The sequence below is a fragment of the Vulpes lagopus genome, chromosome 6, assembly GCF_018345385.1.
Source record: "Vulpes lagopus strain Blue_001 chromosome 6, ASM1834538v1, whole genome shotgun sequence".
In the NCBI taxonomy this organism is placed as follows: domain Eukaryota; kingdom Metazoa; phylum Chordata; class Mammalia; order Carnivora; family Canidae; genus Vulpes; species Vulpes lagopus.
This window is the reverse complement of record NC_054829.1, coordinates 104,280,780-104,294,126: the sequence shown is the minus strand read 5'-3', so window position 1 is coordinate 104,294,126 and position 13,347 is coordinate 104,280,780. Positions and strand designations below refer to the sequence as shown.

The 13,347-nt window shown below is 39.8% G+C and overlaps 1 protein-coding gene and 1 long non-coding RNA gene across 2 annotated transcripts in view; one reads left to right on the top strand and one right to left on the bottom strand.

Annotated features, from left to right (window-relative positions):
• The window catches only part of PAPSS1 (3'-phosphoadenosine 5'-phosphosulfate synthase 1), a 185,037-nt gene that overhangs the window by 9,088 nt on the left and 162,602 nt on the right, over positions 1–13,347 (top strand). The window lies entirely within an intron of this gene.
• LOC121493776 lies at positions 6,340–12,507 on the bottom strand. Its single transcript, XR_005988555.1, has 3 exons — positions 12,347–12,507; positions 8,575–8,693; positions 6,340–7,121 (listed from the first exon to the last, which is right to left on the bottom strand). It is a non-coding gene; the product is annotated as an uncharacterized LOC121493776 (long non-coding RNA).

Below are 13,347 nucleotides of genomic sequence, written 5' to 3'. Positions count from 1 at the left end.
CCCAGGGACACTGAGGCTTCTTTTCAATAGGGAGGGTCATGCTCCCACCCCCAATTCTACTCCCAACCTCCTTCCCCGTGTGAGTCACTGGTCCAGACTAGTCTGCAGGAAGAAAATTTACTAACAAGCTTAATAGTTATATTCTAATGTTTAGAGTGTTCTGTGACTATAATTCTTGTGAGTCAGTCTCTAGTAGGCCAGTCACCTTGCATTCTAGCAAAGTTGAATTTTAAGCCAACTAAACTAAAGCCCAGACTTCACAGCCTGGTGCTCAAACCAGGAAAGTAACCCCTTCCTTATAGGACACATCTGGACAGCCTGCTTACCTCCCAGGCCACATGCACTTTCTCCTTTGGCTGCCTCTCCAAATGTTCCTCCTGGTTCTATTCCAATTAGAATGTGCACGCACACATCTTCCTCCACACAGTTTATTAGGGCACTATATTTGATTATATCACCTTACCCCAACTTGCCCTTCTTAAAAGGAGTGGGACTTGAATTGCAGATTAAACATATATTTTTTTCTCTAATTTAAAATGTAAAGGAGGATGATATTGCTGGAGGACATGCTAACTTTATGCAGATCTGACTTCCCAGCTGTTAGTTCAGACTAAAACGTCTAATAGGAAAGGTACAAAGTCTGCCTCTTTATCCAAGCCCTTTCTACGATGAAAGGAGGTAATAACTGTGTAGTGTTGTGCTTTCTATGTGACAGTGTCCAGCCAATAACCTTAATTATGTAATAAATACTATAACAACCATATGTATATCATATAAAACTTTCTGGTAACTAAATATAGTCAGGAATGAAGAGACATGGAAAATGAATAATAACAGATGAAAATCTTTGGCTTCTCAGTTTTTTTCATTTCTAATCTTTGGTGTGTTTTCAGGCAGTGGCCACTAAAGATTATATCATATATACAATTATAATTTTCACATTAAATAACACCTGCTTTTGTACTAATGTCACTGAAAAGAAGCCAGACTACTTTCATATATCACTAACTCATTTATTAAATCTTTACAACATCCTCTTAAATTCTGATGGCTCCTTAGTCTGCAGTCAATATTTAATCTGAATGTTTTAAGATTCAGAAGCAAGCAATTGCCTATGATAATTTTTAAAAACATTTCCTATTTTCTTTTGTGTTTTTAAAATCCATTGTTTTCTGCTTAATTTAACATTATATCACCCACTCCTACCTCTAACTTGCCATTCTTCATTCTCTCCTTCACTTGCCCTTTCTTAGCTAGTTCTTATAAATTAATCTTGTCCTTCTTTTAACCATCTATTTCTTGGTCTGGTTTCATTCATTATATCTACTTTTCTTCCACTTAAATTTGAAGGGAAAAAATTTATCTTATTTATTATATGTATTCTAGGTTTCTCCACTTAGCCACCTATATTACTACTCTGTTGCTACTCTATAAATACATTTGATTAACTGCACTTTTCATCTATATTGAGTCCATCTATCCCATAAGCATTTATCAAGTACCTACTATATGCTGAGTTTTATAAGGGAGACCAAAGGTGTAGCATATATCCCTGGTTTCAAAGTGTTCTCAACACAGGAGCACCTGGGTGACTCATTAGTTTAAGGGTCAGACTTTTGATTTCATCTCAGGAAATGATGTCAGGGTGGTGAGATCAGCCCCTTGCTCAGTCTGTTGGTCTGCTGTAGGTCCCCTCTGCCCCCATTCATGTGTGCTCCCTAAATCAATCAATCAATTTTCAAAGTGTTCTCAATACAGTTGGGAAAATAATATGAACACATTAGAATTACATTTATCAGAATGTGATCATATTTCACTCAGAAACAGTTAATGTATTTATTTCACATTTATTTTCAAAGGTTTTTGCCCCATCTCATGGACTGCATGACAATCTGCTTAGAACCCACTTTAATTGTGACTACCAGGGCCAACCACTTCTGGCTCCTGGCTTCCCCCTACCCCATCATCTCTAGGATAACACCCTTCACAACATGCTAGTTAGTTCCCGTTGTATATAACTAAATCAACAGAAAAAGTTAAGAGGAAAACATAGAATAATAGTAGTAATTATATTCACCAAAATGTTACACCATAGGCATATGGGTGTACATATACTCAAAATAGGGTCTTGGCAGGAAAAAGTTGGCATACCCAAAGAGATTAACTAAGTAGTCTAATGAAGGGACTATTTATAAAGGATGTAGTCAGAGAAGCCAGTACAAAGATGAAACAAGAAATGATGAAGCACCCAGGGACATTGGAAGTCATTATCACCCCTGGGCCTGGAGAGGAAGGGAGGGAAAGAGATCTCCAGTGCCAGTAAGAGCTAGCACCATAAAAAGAAGCTTCTAGAGAGAAGCTGTGGCCTTAGGTGGAGAAATGTAGCCATTCAGAGTGCAGAGAGTGAGATGAACAGTGATCCTGACCTCTCTCCTCTTAGATTTCCTGCTGGTGATTGACCTGAAGGGAGGAAGGAAGGTCAGATGGTACAGGCAGGAAAGCTCAGAGTCCAAGGCTACAGAACAGGGCTGAGTAGGGTGAGAATGGATCTGGAAGGGCAAAGAGAGAATAACCATCATAGCTTCCTACAGAGTTTTGGGAGTCCATGACAGGTTGGTTTATGATAAGGTATTTCTAAGAGCATTGAACTCCATCGAGATTCTCAACTGGAAGATCCCAGCTGGGAATAAGCATAGTAGGGCAAATTAAAAAGACCAGGGATCCCTGGGTGGCTCAGCGGTTTGGCACCTGCCTTTGGCCCAGGGTGTGATCCTGTAGTCCCAGGATTGAGTCCCGCATCGGGCTCCCTGCATGGAGCCTGCTTCTCCCTCTGCCTGTGTCTCTGCCTCTCTCTCTGTGTGTCTCTCATGAATGAATAAATAAAATCTTAAAAAAAAAAAAAAAGACCAATGACTTCAGAGTTTAATTTAACCAATTATTCTCCCAAACCCCTCCCCTATACCAACTACTATACAATTTAAATGTAGCCTAAGTTATTAACATTACATCATCTGTAACTGCGGTGGGAAAATGCTCTTTGGTCAGGTTTAACGTTATCTTTAAACGTTAGAAAATTAGGAGAAAAAAGAAGCCACCATGAAGGCAAGGTAAGCAGTTATGTAGGTATGCTCCAGAAAGTCCCAAGTTAAAGGGACTTGGGATTTTACAAGACTGTACAAACATACAACAAAAATCACTCTGAGCTTTGTAATTCAGAGCTTCCCTAAATAGCCTTTCCTCAGAAATCTGCAGATAACCCATACTCAGGATCTTAAGTAATTCGAATTAATTTGTGGAAACATTCCAAAGGGTACAGTGATGCAAAATGATTTCTTGAGTGTCATGATTTGCCAATTATTTAGTCAACTAAGACTATGGGGCCCTTTGCCTGTAGCAAATGACCTTCTCTTGGCCACGTAATCTGACCATGGATTCCCAGGCATTGTCTGTTGATAGCAGAGTTCTCTGTCACAACTGGGCTTTCATCAAGGAGACAGTGAAAGGAAAGCAGCCTGCTCTTCTCATCTCCACCTATTTCCTGGCCTCCGATTCCACATTATCTTGACCAGACTGTGGTCATTTTAAGTAAAGAACCGTCATGATCAATACCCTCTGCTATAGAACGGATGAGGACAGGAAAGCAAATATTGCATTTGTCAGGGAGGTCACTGGTGTCCTTTGCCAGAGCAATTTCAGAGAAGCAAAGCTTCTGACCTGGAGTTTACTCCTGTACTACTTGTTAAATCAGAGATTGAGTTAACAGCTGAGAGTGAGAGAGGTAGGATCTTGATAGAGGGTTTTCAGAGAGAGAGAGAGATAAAGATTGGAGATATCTGCTTTCAGAAATGAAAAAGGAAGCTGGCAAAAGATAAGTAAAAATTTGCCAAGGTTGAGAGCCAAGCTGAGGATGGAGCTCGTAAATATATAATGAAGTTAATCAGCAGAATTATATCTTTAACACAGCTGTGCCAGGACACCTGAGTGCTTGAGAAGGGGCAGTTAGATGGTTTCATCTAGGACCAGAACCAGGAAGAGCAAGTTTAGTAGAAGGGTACACTGGTGAGGTTATTAAGGCACTGTTTACTCAGAGGAGGGATAGAATTTGAACTTGTTAGAATATGAGCTCTGCCTTATTTTCTTGGTCATTGCTATATCTCTGGACCAGCAGTCTCTAACCTTATCTGTGGATTAGAATCACTGGGAGAGCTTTAGAAATCCCTGAAGCCTAAACTACACCACGAACCACTTAAATTGGAATCTCTGGACGGGTCCCAGGCACAGTATTTTTTAAATTTTTTAAAATATTTTATTTATTTATTCATGAGAGACACAGGGAGGCAGAGCCATAGGCAGAGGGAGAAGTAGGCTTCCTTCAGGGAGCCTGATGCAGGACTCAATTTCAGAACCCCAGGATCAAGACCTGAGTCAAAGGCTGCCCCTCAACCACTGAACCACCCAGGTGCCCTGGCACAGTATTTTTTTTAAAGGTCTTTGAATGATTCAGTGTACAGCCAAGGATGAGAGCAATTGGTCTAGAACAATATCTAATAAAGTAAAAAAGCTATGAAATTTAGTTCTGTGAATGAAGGAATAGAATCAGATCAGAGAGGCCCTAAAACTAGAGATAGCGGAGACCAGGAAAAGGGATAAATCCTGAAGTCTCCATGAACTTGAAGTGCAGGTTTGAGGCTGCTGCTTTCAGAGAGAGAGAGACAGATTATAAATTTATCATTTTGGAGTGGGCACAATTGCAAGGGATATTATTTAACCCAATGCTGGTCAAGGGAACTTTTGGCATAAGTCCCACAGAGTGACGCTTCCTACTGTAGTGGTAGCTAGAGATCTGAAGTTAGTGTGTTGGAAGGTTTGTGGAATTAAATGTCAAGGCTACACAGGGGATTGCCAGAGAGGAGGGCAGGAAGACCGGATGTTCATGGCTCTCAGGTTGGACGTTGATCTCAAGTAAACTGGTTCTGACTTGGACTTCCTCCTGTTAGCTTCATGACCCCCAAATTTATGTTTTTCAGCAAATTCTGCAGGCCCTCTGAATCTGAGATCACCTTTGATTCTCTGGGACTACGTCCACCTGATACTAAGACAAACATACTAAAGAATTATTATGGGAATTGGTTCATTAGTTTTCCTATTTCCAAGAGAGTATCGAGTGAAGACATTGAAGGCTGGCAATGCAGAGTCATAAAAAGTGGGAAGTGCTGTCTAAATTCACTTCCTTTACCTATGATTTTGCTTGAGGCTATTCTGATGGGGCTTCTAGCGAACAAAGATGGTGCTGGAAACAAAACCCATAAAACTCTCTCCTCCCCAAATCCCATAATGGTCTAGGAGAGAAATATGGAGGCAAATAACCTCTAAAATGTCATGTCTTTTTATTTGAATAAGATATTTATTGCTTACTTATCTTATCACAACCCAGGACTCCTGTATCTGATTATGCCTAGTCACATTGAACTCTCGTGGTGAATTAAATGACTGGGGTGGGTTGGGTTCCCAGGAAAAAGCTAAATACATCCTCTTCATTGCCCAATACCCAAGTTGTTTCTAGAGGAACTATTTTTAAGTAGTTGGATAAAGTATGGTCAGGTGGTGAAGAAGTTGGTAACTCATTATTTCATTTCACGGAGAAGTACTTGCACTTCTCCCAGTGAGGTAAACATTAACTTTCTAGATGGAAAACTGCAGTCCTAATCATCTCTGCAGCACTCCCGTCACATGACATATCTGGGGGCAGCTCCAGATGGCAGCATGCAAAACAAATGGTATGAGCCTCAAGCAGTATTTGATTAAGAATTGTTCTCTTTGTGGGAAACAATCAGCCCTCAAACCAGCAAACACTGGTGAACTCTTAAGGGCCTGCTGCCCTGGCAGGATGTTTTGGGAATTTGCAGGAGAACAAAAAATTCCCCTCACTTTGGTAGGTGAGAGGTGAGCCAAATAAGTGGTCACGGGAGAATCTATGTAAGTCAAAAAGAGGACTGCAAACTGAAATCAGGAAGTGCTCTCCAAAGTGGCAGGACCAAGGAAGCACATCAAGTCTCTACATCCCACTGTCACTACCCTGTCCCAGGCCACCGCCTTCCATCCCTCACTTAGAACCTAGAACGGGCGGTAGCTTCCAAAAGATTTCCTGCCTCTGGTTTAGGCCCCTCCAGCCCATTCCATGTTCTTGCAGCCATCAGGCTCTTTCTAAAGGTGACTCCCCTACCTGAGCCCATTACATGACTTCTCGTTTCACCCAGTTCTCAGGATGAAGTACAACTCTGAGAATAGCTGAAAGGTCTATTAGGACTTGATTTCTACCTACTGCTCTGATTTTAAAGCTTGCCACTTCCGGTTGTCATTCTTCACTATCTGAAACTTCCAGTTTGTTTAAACCAGTGATTTCACCTGTCTGAAAATTGTCTTCCACTTCTCTTTTGGGCTAACTCATTCAATTTAGATATTCTAGTGGGTGCTTGTATAGCACCCTAAACTTCACGACCATAAGTTATTACATCCCTACAGCTGTTTAATTATCTACCTTTATTGCTGAACAATGTTAGCTCACATTGAGTGTTTAATATTCACCACACCCTATTAAGCATTTTCCTTAGCATATCTTTGGTGATTCCCACAACAATCCTATGAGGGAGATGCTGGATTACAAATAATTAAACTGAGGCTTAAGTGAAGTTGTTTGCTTAAATCTTACTACTAGAAAGCCCCATAGAGTGAGATGTTGGTCTTACCTATCATTTGATTCCTAGCAACAAATGTATACCTAGCCTTTAGATGTAACTAGCACTTAAATTGCATTTAGAATACACTGGCCATGTCACAATCTTGTATATCAACAGCATGAGGAAACTGAGGGATAATGGTTAAGTGACATGCACATGGTCACACAGCTAAGTAGCTAGGCTGGGATTTAAACCTAACCATCTGGCTTCAGAACCACTGCACTGTTTTTCCTTTGCATGAGCAGAAATATTAAGGAAATGAATGAAACAGTCAATAAACCAAAGCAAATTGGGCCACCATTTAATAAAGCAATTCGTTAGTCTTAGGACTGCTCCCATGAAATCTTTCACAGCACCAACAACGGAAGGATGAATATACGGTTCCTACAAAATGAAGACATGTTTAAAAGAAAGAATTCTTTTTTATCTGGTAGCATCCTTGTTTTACTGAGTAGTAATTTTTTTAAAAAATCAACTAAAATTTCCTTCCTTTTTTTTTTTTTTGCACTGAAATATGTACTCAAATAACATTCTCCAGAGAAAATGGGGAGAGAAATCCAATAGAATTATGGTGAAAAGTTGAAGTCAACTAGCTATACTGGAAGAGAGCTGCTGTGGTCTAGGGAGAAAGGAAAAAAAAAAAAAAGAATGGAAAAATCCTTGCAGTTCCTAACAAGGCAAAAAGTTTAGTTTGGCCTTGTCAAGTACAAATAGAACTTGGGTGGCAGAGAGAAAAAAGCAAAGGAATGCTTTCCTAGTTGTGTTTTTCTCCCTTCCCCAAATGGAAAATTTTATTGCTGTTTTTCTGATTTCTGTATTGTTTTGGTGGTTTCTACCACAGTGAATTGTTTTAAAAGATCATCTCAGCATTTTTTCCCTCTTCATAAAATAGAAGAAATTTGAATTAATGGGAAAACTTTTCTTTTTGGAGGATAATGACTTGGAGTATATGAAGGCAAGAGGATCTCTGAGTGAGGGCCTCTCTCCCAATTGTCAAAAGATATGTCCCTGCAGATGTTGGTAGCTCCCATGCAGGAACCTCCCAGCAATTGTCACAAGTTTGATGCTAGAGCTTTATTTGACGTGGCTACTATCTTTTTTTTAGAGACAGGACACAATGGTTGTAGACTAGTGACATCAACCTAGAGACAGAGAGAAGTTCCCAGATGAGGGGTAGGATTTGTGGGTGTGTAAGAGGTATAAAAAATTAGGCAGTTGGATGGATGAGTCCAAGGAGAGGGGAAGCCTGGAAATACTAATCTGGGAGTGGAAAATAGTTAAACCTATGAGAATTTGATGAAATTACCCAAGGCAAAGTCACAACTAGGAAAGAGAAAATTCAGTATTAACACCTGGGAAACTCCAACATTTTGTTCTCAAGTAGAGATGGAAGATGGAGAAACCAATAAAAGAGGTGGGTGATTAGAAGCATTTATGCGAGAGAAAACCAGCAGATGTTTGGAGAGGAGTGGGGCATGAAGATAGAGATCAACAGTATCATGTCCTACTGTGCTGTGTAAGATATGTTTAGAAGAGCCCCCACCACACTGGCAATAATAGAGATACTTGCCAACCTTGGTAAGGACAGTTTTATGGGGAGATGGAAACCAAGGTAGAGTTTGCCAGAATGGCTTGAGGATATACTGGGGGACTGCATCTTAAAATATTTCCACCAAGAAAGAAAAGAGGAACAACAAAAGATAATAAACCACAAGGTCAAAATTAATGGGAAAGGAGGCAATGGCAGATAAGGCCATGTCAACACATTTTTGGAAAATGGAATGCATATGAAGTAGAAGCTGACTTAGCAGGGCATGCAGCATATACACCTAGATACCTGGGTGCAGTAGCAGAGTTGAAGAATTTTGATGAGAAACAAGTCAGTTTGCCATGTAGAGCTCTTTAGATGTTCTGCACTTGGATCCAGCAGATACTTCAGAAGGTAGAGGTGAGTATCTGGATGAAAACAGAGATGTTGGTTGAAAGTTTTTATGCAATGATTGAGCTTACTGGTCCCCTTCCTTACATGACCCAGCCAGCAGACTACATTCCCATATGCTACCAGCCTGCTCAAGGAATCTTATTCTCTGGAGAAACTGGGTTAGAGAGAGATTCTTGACTTCAGGACACTTAGTCCAGTGAAAGGACAGAACAAGGCACAGAGTTGTAAGAATGTGGGTAGAATGAACATTTCTGTGCTGAATTATAGTTCTTAGACTCTTTTCTCTGCTACACTCTCAGAATTCTGTCAACAGACTGGTAAACAGATTGGAGGATTCTTCTCTGGAGAACCTAAATTAACCCTAAGACTGACAAATACTGATATTTTTCAGATTCACCCAGTGAAAAGGTACTGCCTTAGTCTGCTCAGACCACTATAATAAAATGCAATAGACTAGATGGCGTAACCACTTATTTATTTCCCACAGTTTTGGAAGCTGGGAAATCTGATGAAAGGCCTCTTCCTGGCTTACAGAAAGCTAGTTGTGTCCTCACATGGTGGAGAGAAGGATTTCTTTCTCTTCCTCTTCTTATAAAGCTATCAAGCTTATCCAATTAGGACCCCATCCTTATAATCTCCTTTAACCTTAATTACCTCCCAAATACACTATCTCCAAATACAGTCACATGGGATTAGGGCTTCAGTGTATGAAATTTATTTTTTTATTCATTTATTCATTCATTCTTTTATTTTTTAATATTTTATTTATTCATTCATGAGAGACACAGAGAGAGGCAGAGACACAGGCAGAGGGAGAAGCAGGCTCCATGCAGGGAGCCTGACGTGGGACTCGATCCCAGGACTCTGGGATCACATCTTGAGCCAAAGGCAAAAGCTCAACCTCTGAGCCATCCAGGCATCCCATAATATATGAATTTAGAGGGGGATACAATTCAGTCCACAGCAGTAAGTAAGAAATAAATGTCGATTGTGTCTTTTAATACATTTTCAGATTGGTTTATTATGGTGTCCATTCCACCATGATAAATGCAAAAGGATCCATTAGAAGAGTGAAGAAGTTGTTATGCCCCAAGCCTTTCTAGAGGGCAGCCAACCTCTCCCAACTAGAACGAAGACAGAGGGCTTATGGAGGGAGGTCTCTAGGTGAAAAATGGTATGAATGTGTTCAAATGTTTGGGAATATTTATTCATAGAGGTTCAGTAGATCTCTTGGAAAGAATTTAAAATGAAATAAATGGTAGACATATGCGAAGCTAAAGAAATGGTAGTTTTGACTCCAGGAAAAAAGAAAATGTTGTATGAAAAGGAAATATTCATTATATGCAACTTGGATTGAACAGTGAATATTTCCTGGATATAGTAATGTAAATGATTGCTGACAGCCAAAAATTGTAATAAAGCTATACTGAGAGGACGAGGAAGGAAAAGGATGTATGTGTGTGTGTGTGTGTGTGTGTGTGTGTGTACATCTCTCATGACATACTTTAACTTCTGTAACAGGAAGTATATAGAAAATGTTTAAAATAGATCAATAAATAGCAGTATAATAATATAATTTTAAATACATAAATAATTACTAGTAGAAGCAACATAAAAGTTGGAAGTGGTTTATACTGTGAGTAGGGTGGCGAGCAGGATTGTGGACTGGGTAGGGCAGTGTTATTAGTGTTTACTAAAGCCTTTTAAGTACTGGCTAGATATTTAAAAACTGTATGTATATACTGGATAAAAATCAGTTATACATTGTAGCTTTTTAAAGTACATTGAATGAGGGACACCTGGAAGGCTCAGTGGTTGAGCACCTGCCTTTGGCTCAGGGCATGATCCTGGAGTCCTGGGATAGAGTCCCACATTGGGCTTCCTACATGGAGCCTGCTTCTCCCTCTGCCTATGTCTCTGCCTCTCTCTCTCTCTCTCTCATTCTGTCTCTGTGTGTCTTTCATGAATAAATAAATAAAATCTGAAAAAAATAAAATAAAATACATTGAATGAAAGGTGAGAAAGGAGAGATGGAAAGTGTGGAAAGCTCTTCCAGTAAGCTTTGCCCCCAAGGGGCAACAAAAGTACACAGCAGCTCCAACATTCAAGGGTGGACTTAAACATTTTTTAGAAATTAAGATAATAATACTTAGTTAACAAATCAAATGGTGCAGAGTTTATAAAGAAAAGCAAAGTCACCTACCCCACCCTTTTCAGCTAATGGCTGTCCATTCACTTATAAAAATTTAAATATATGGCCTCTTTCAGTGCATGTGTAGTCCCTCCCCCCTCCACTCCCCAGGAGAGGAAGGCTCACAAAGGATATCTAAAAAGGGAGAGGAAGGTCTCACTAGCACAACTGCTCTGCCCAGGTCTTCCCACCTGGGGCCTGGGTGCCCCTTCAGAGGGAGGGGAAGCTAGGAAGCAGTTGGGGCATTTCTGTGGCACTGCTCTGTGGAATCCTGTGATCTCTCAGAATCAGTGTCCTCACTAGAAGATGTCTATTGCAAGAGAAAAGAAAACCCAGTTCCATGTGTGATATAGCTTCAAGTCGTGAGGACTGAATTCCATAGGAGAAGTAAAAAGAGTGATTTCCTACCTCTGCCCCTCTTGAGAAAAATGGTAAGAGGCCCACAATAGCTTTCTGTTGGTATCTTTGTCCAGACCCTGTGTGGCAATAATTATAAGGAGGCATAGAATAGTTCTTGTGGTCAAAGCTCTACAAGAGTATCATATGTAAGGATATATTTTATTACACTTGAGTGCCTATAACCATAACAATATGGTGTAAACACACACTGTTTACTTTCTGAACATTAATGAAACTACTATATTTGTTCAGAAGAACCACCAAAACTATAAAAGATTTCAAAACAAACCTAAAAAGCCCCTAAGGGAAATGACTTAGTTGGCCTGTGGATCATTATCTAATGATTTTTAAAGATTACGTTTTAAATTATTTGGCATCCTATGCTTCTCCTGTTCCCAGCATATTTAAAAGAATGATAGATCTGCCAAGTTTAATGTAATATAATCCATTATAAAAATTACTGAACTCAAATGCTATAGGCAGGGCTAAGCACAGGTATGTGCTTATCCATTTTGGAGAGAGGTTGTGATAACCAATATAGGAAGAATCAGCGTACCATATCCAGAGGGATATTTCATATGTATTCCCCAACAGAGATCCAACTGTCAAGTTTTCCATGATATTGTCATATTAATATGTTGGTAGATGAGTAGAGGCACTGCATCGTTTAGCTGCAGTACATAGTTATACCACCCTAGAAGAGGGAGACTCAGATGACTTCAGGGACCAGGTCCCTGACCAGGATTTACCAATCAGATGGGATTGATGTTGGGACCCAAGAGTACACGTATTAAATTAAACCTACACTTGTATAGTAATCCCTCCTTATCCATGGAGGATACATTCCAAGACCCCCAGTGGATGCCTCCAATCACCGATAGTACCAAGCCCTATATATGCTATGTTTTCTCCCATACATACATACCTACGATAAAGTTTAATTTATAGATTAGGCACAGTAAGAGATGAACAACAATAACTAATGATAAAATAGAACAATTACAGCAACATACTGTAATAAAATTTACATGAATGTTATCTCTCTCTTTCTCAAAATAGCTTATTTACTTTACTTACCCTTTTCGTGATGATGTGAGATGACAAAATGCCCATGTGGTGAGATGAAGCGAAGTGAAGGCCACAGTCTGTCATGACGTAGCATTAGGCTACTATTGACCTTCTGATGATATGTCAGAAGGAAGATTATACTACTTTCAGACCATAGTTGACTGGGGGTAACTGAAACTGTGAAAAGCGAAACCATGGATAAGAGGGAGGAATGCTGTACATACATATACACATATATGTACCAGCATATTATGCTTGCCAAACAAGAGTCTGTTGGTCACATCTTTCCTAGGGGCTGCCAATTTTGTGGTCTTTGCTTAGCTGTAGGACTACTAGCCCTGTACAAACTCTAGGATCATAACTGACCTTCAGAGTCACTAGGATTTCTGACTCTATCCTGGCGCAGAGTTGATTTAGGCCTAAAATAGTTAATCCTAAATAATTGCCTATCCTTCAAGTCCTGCTCAAACTCCACCTCATCCATGAAATTATCCCTTTACCCCTCTGAAATGTAGCCTTGTCTTCTGCTGACCTTGCTTTGTATCTCTGTTACAACAATTCCACTGTCCTTTACTGCAATGGTTTGGGTATGTGTCAGTGTCAGCCTGAATGGCCCAGCCTTACCTATGAAAACTCATATAACTCTTAGTAAAATTTAATGGAAGGAGTTTCTTAGTATTTTAACTGACATATAGAAATTACAAAAAATCCTATATCTGTGACCAAACCAAAAAGTATCTCCCCCGACCAGAGTAGTTTCTCCATATTTCCCAAACTAGTGTTCCTCAGAACATTAATCCCAAGAGATGCTTCTTGAAAAGTGCTCTGTGGCCAAATGCTGAACTCCATATCCTGAGGAAGAGTCATAAAGCACATTGGCATTGTAAAAGCTGTGAGAAGATCAGAAGAGACTAAAGAAATGTTTACTTTTTTCATCAAGGATTCGTTTCATATATTTGACCATGAGATCCCTTTTTTAATAGGACTATTTAATGGATTGCTCTCAGAAT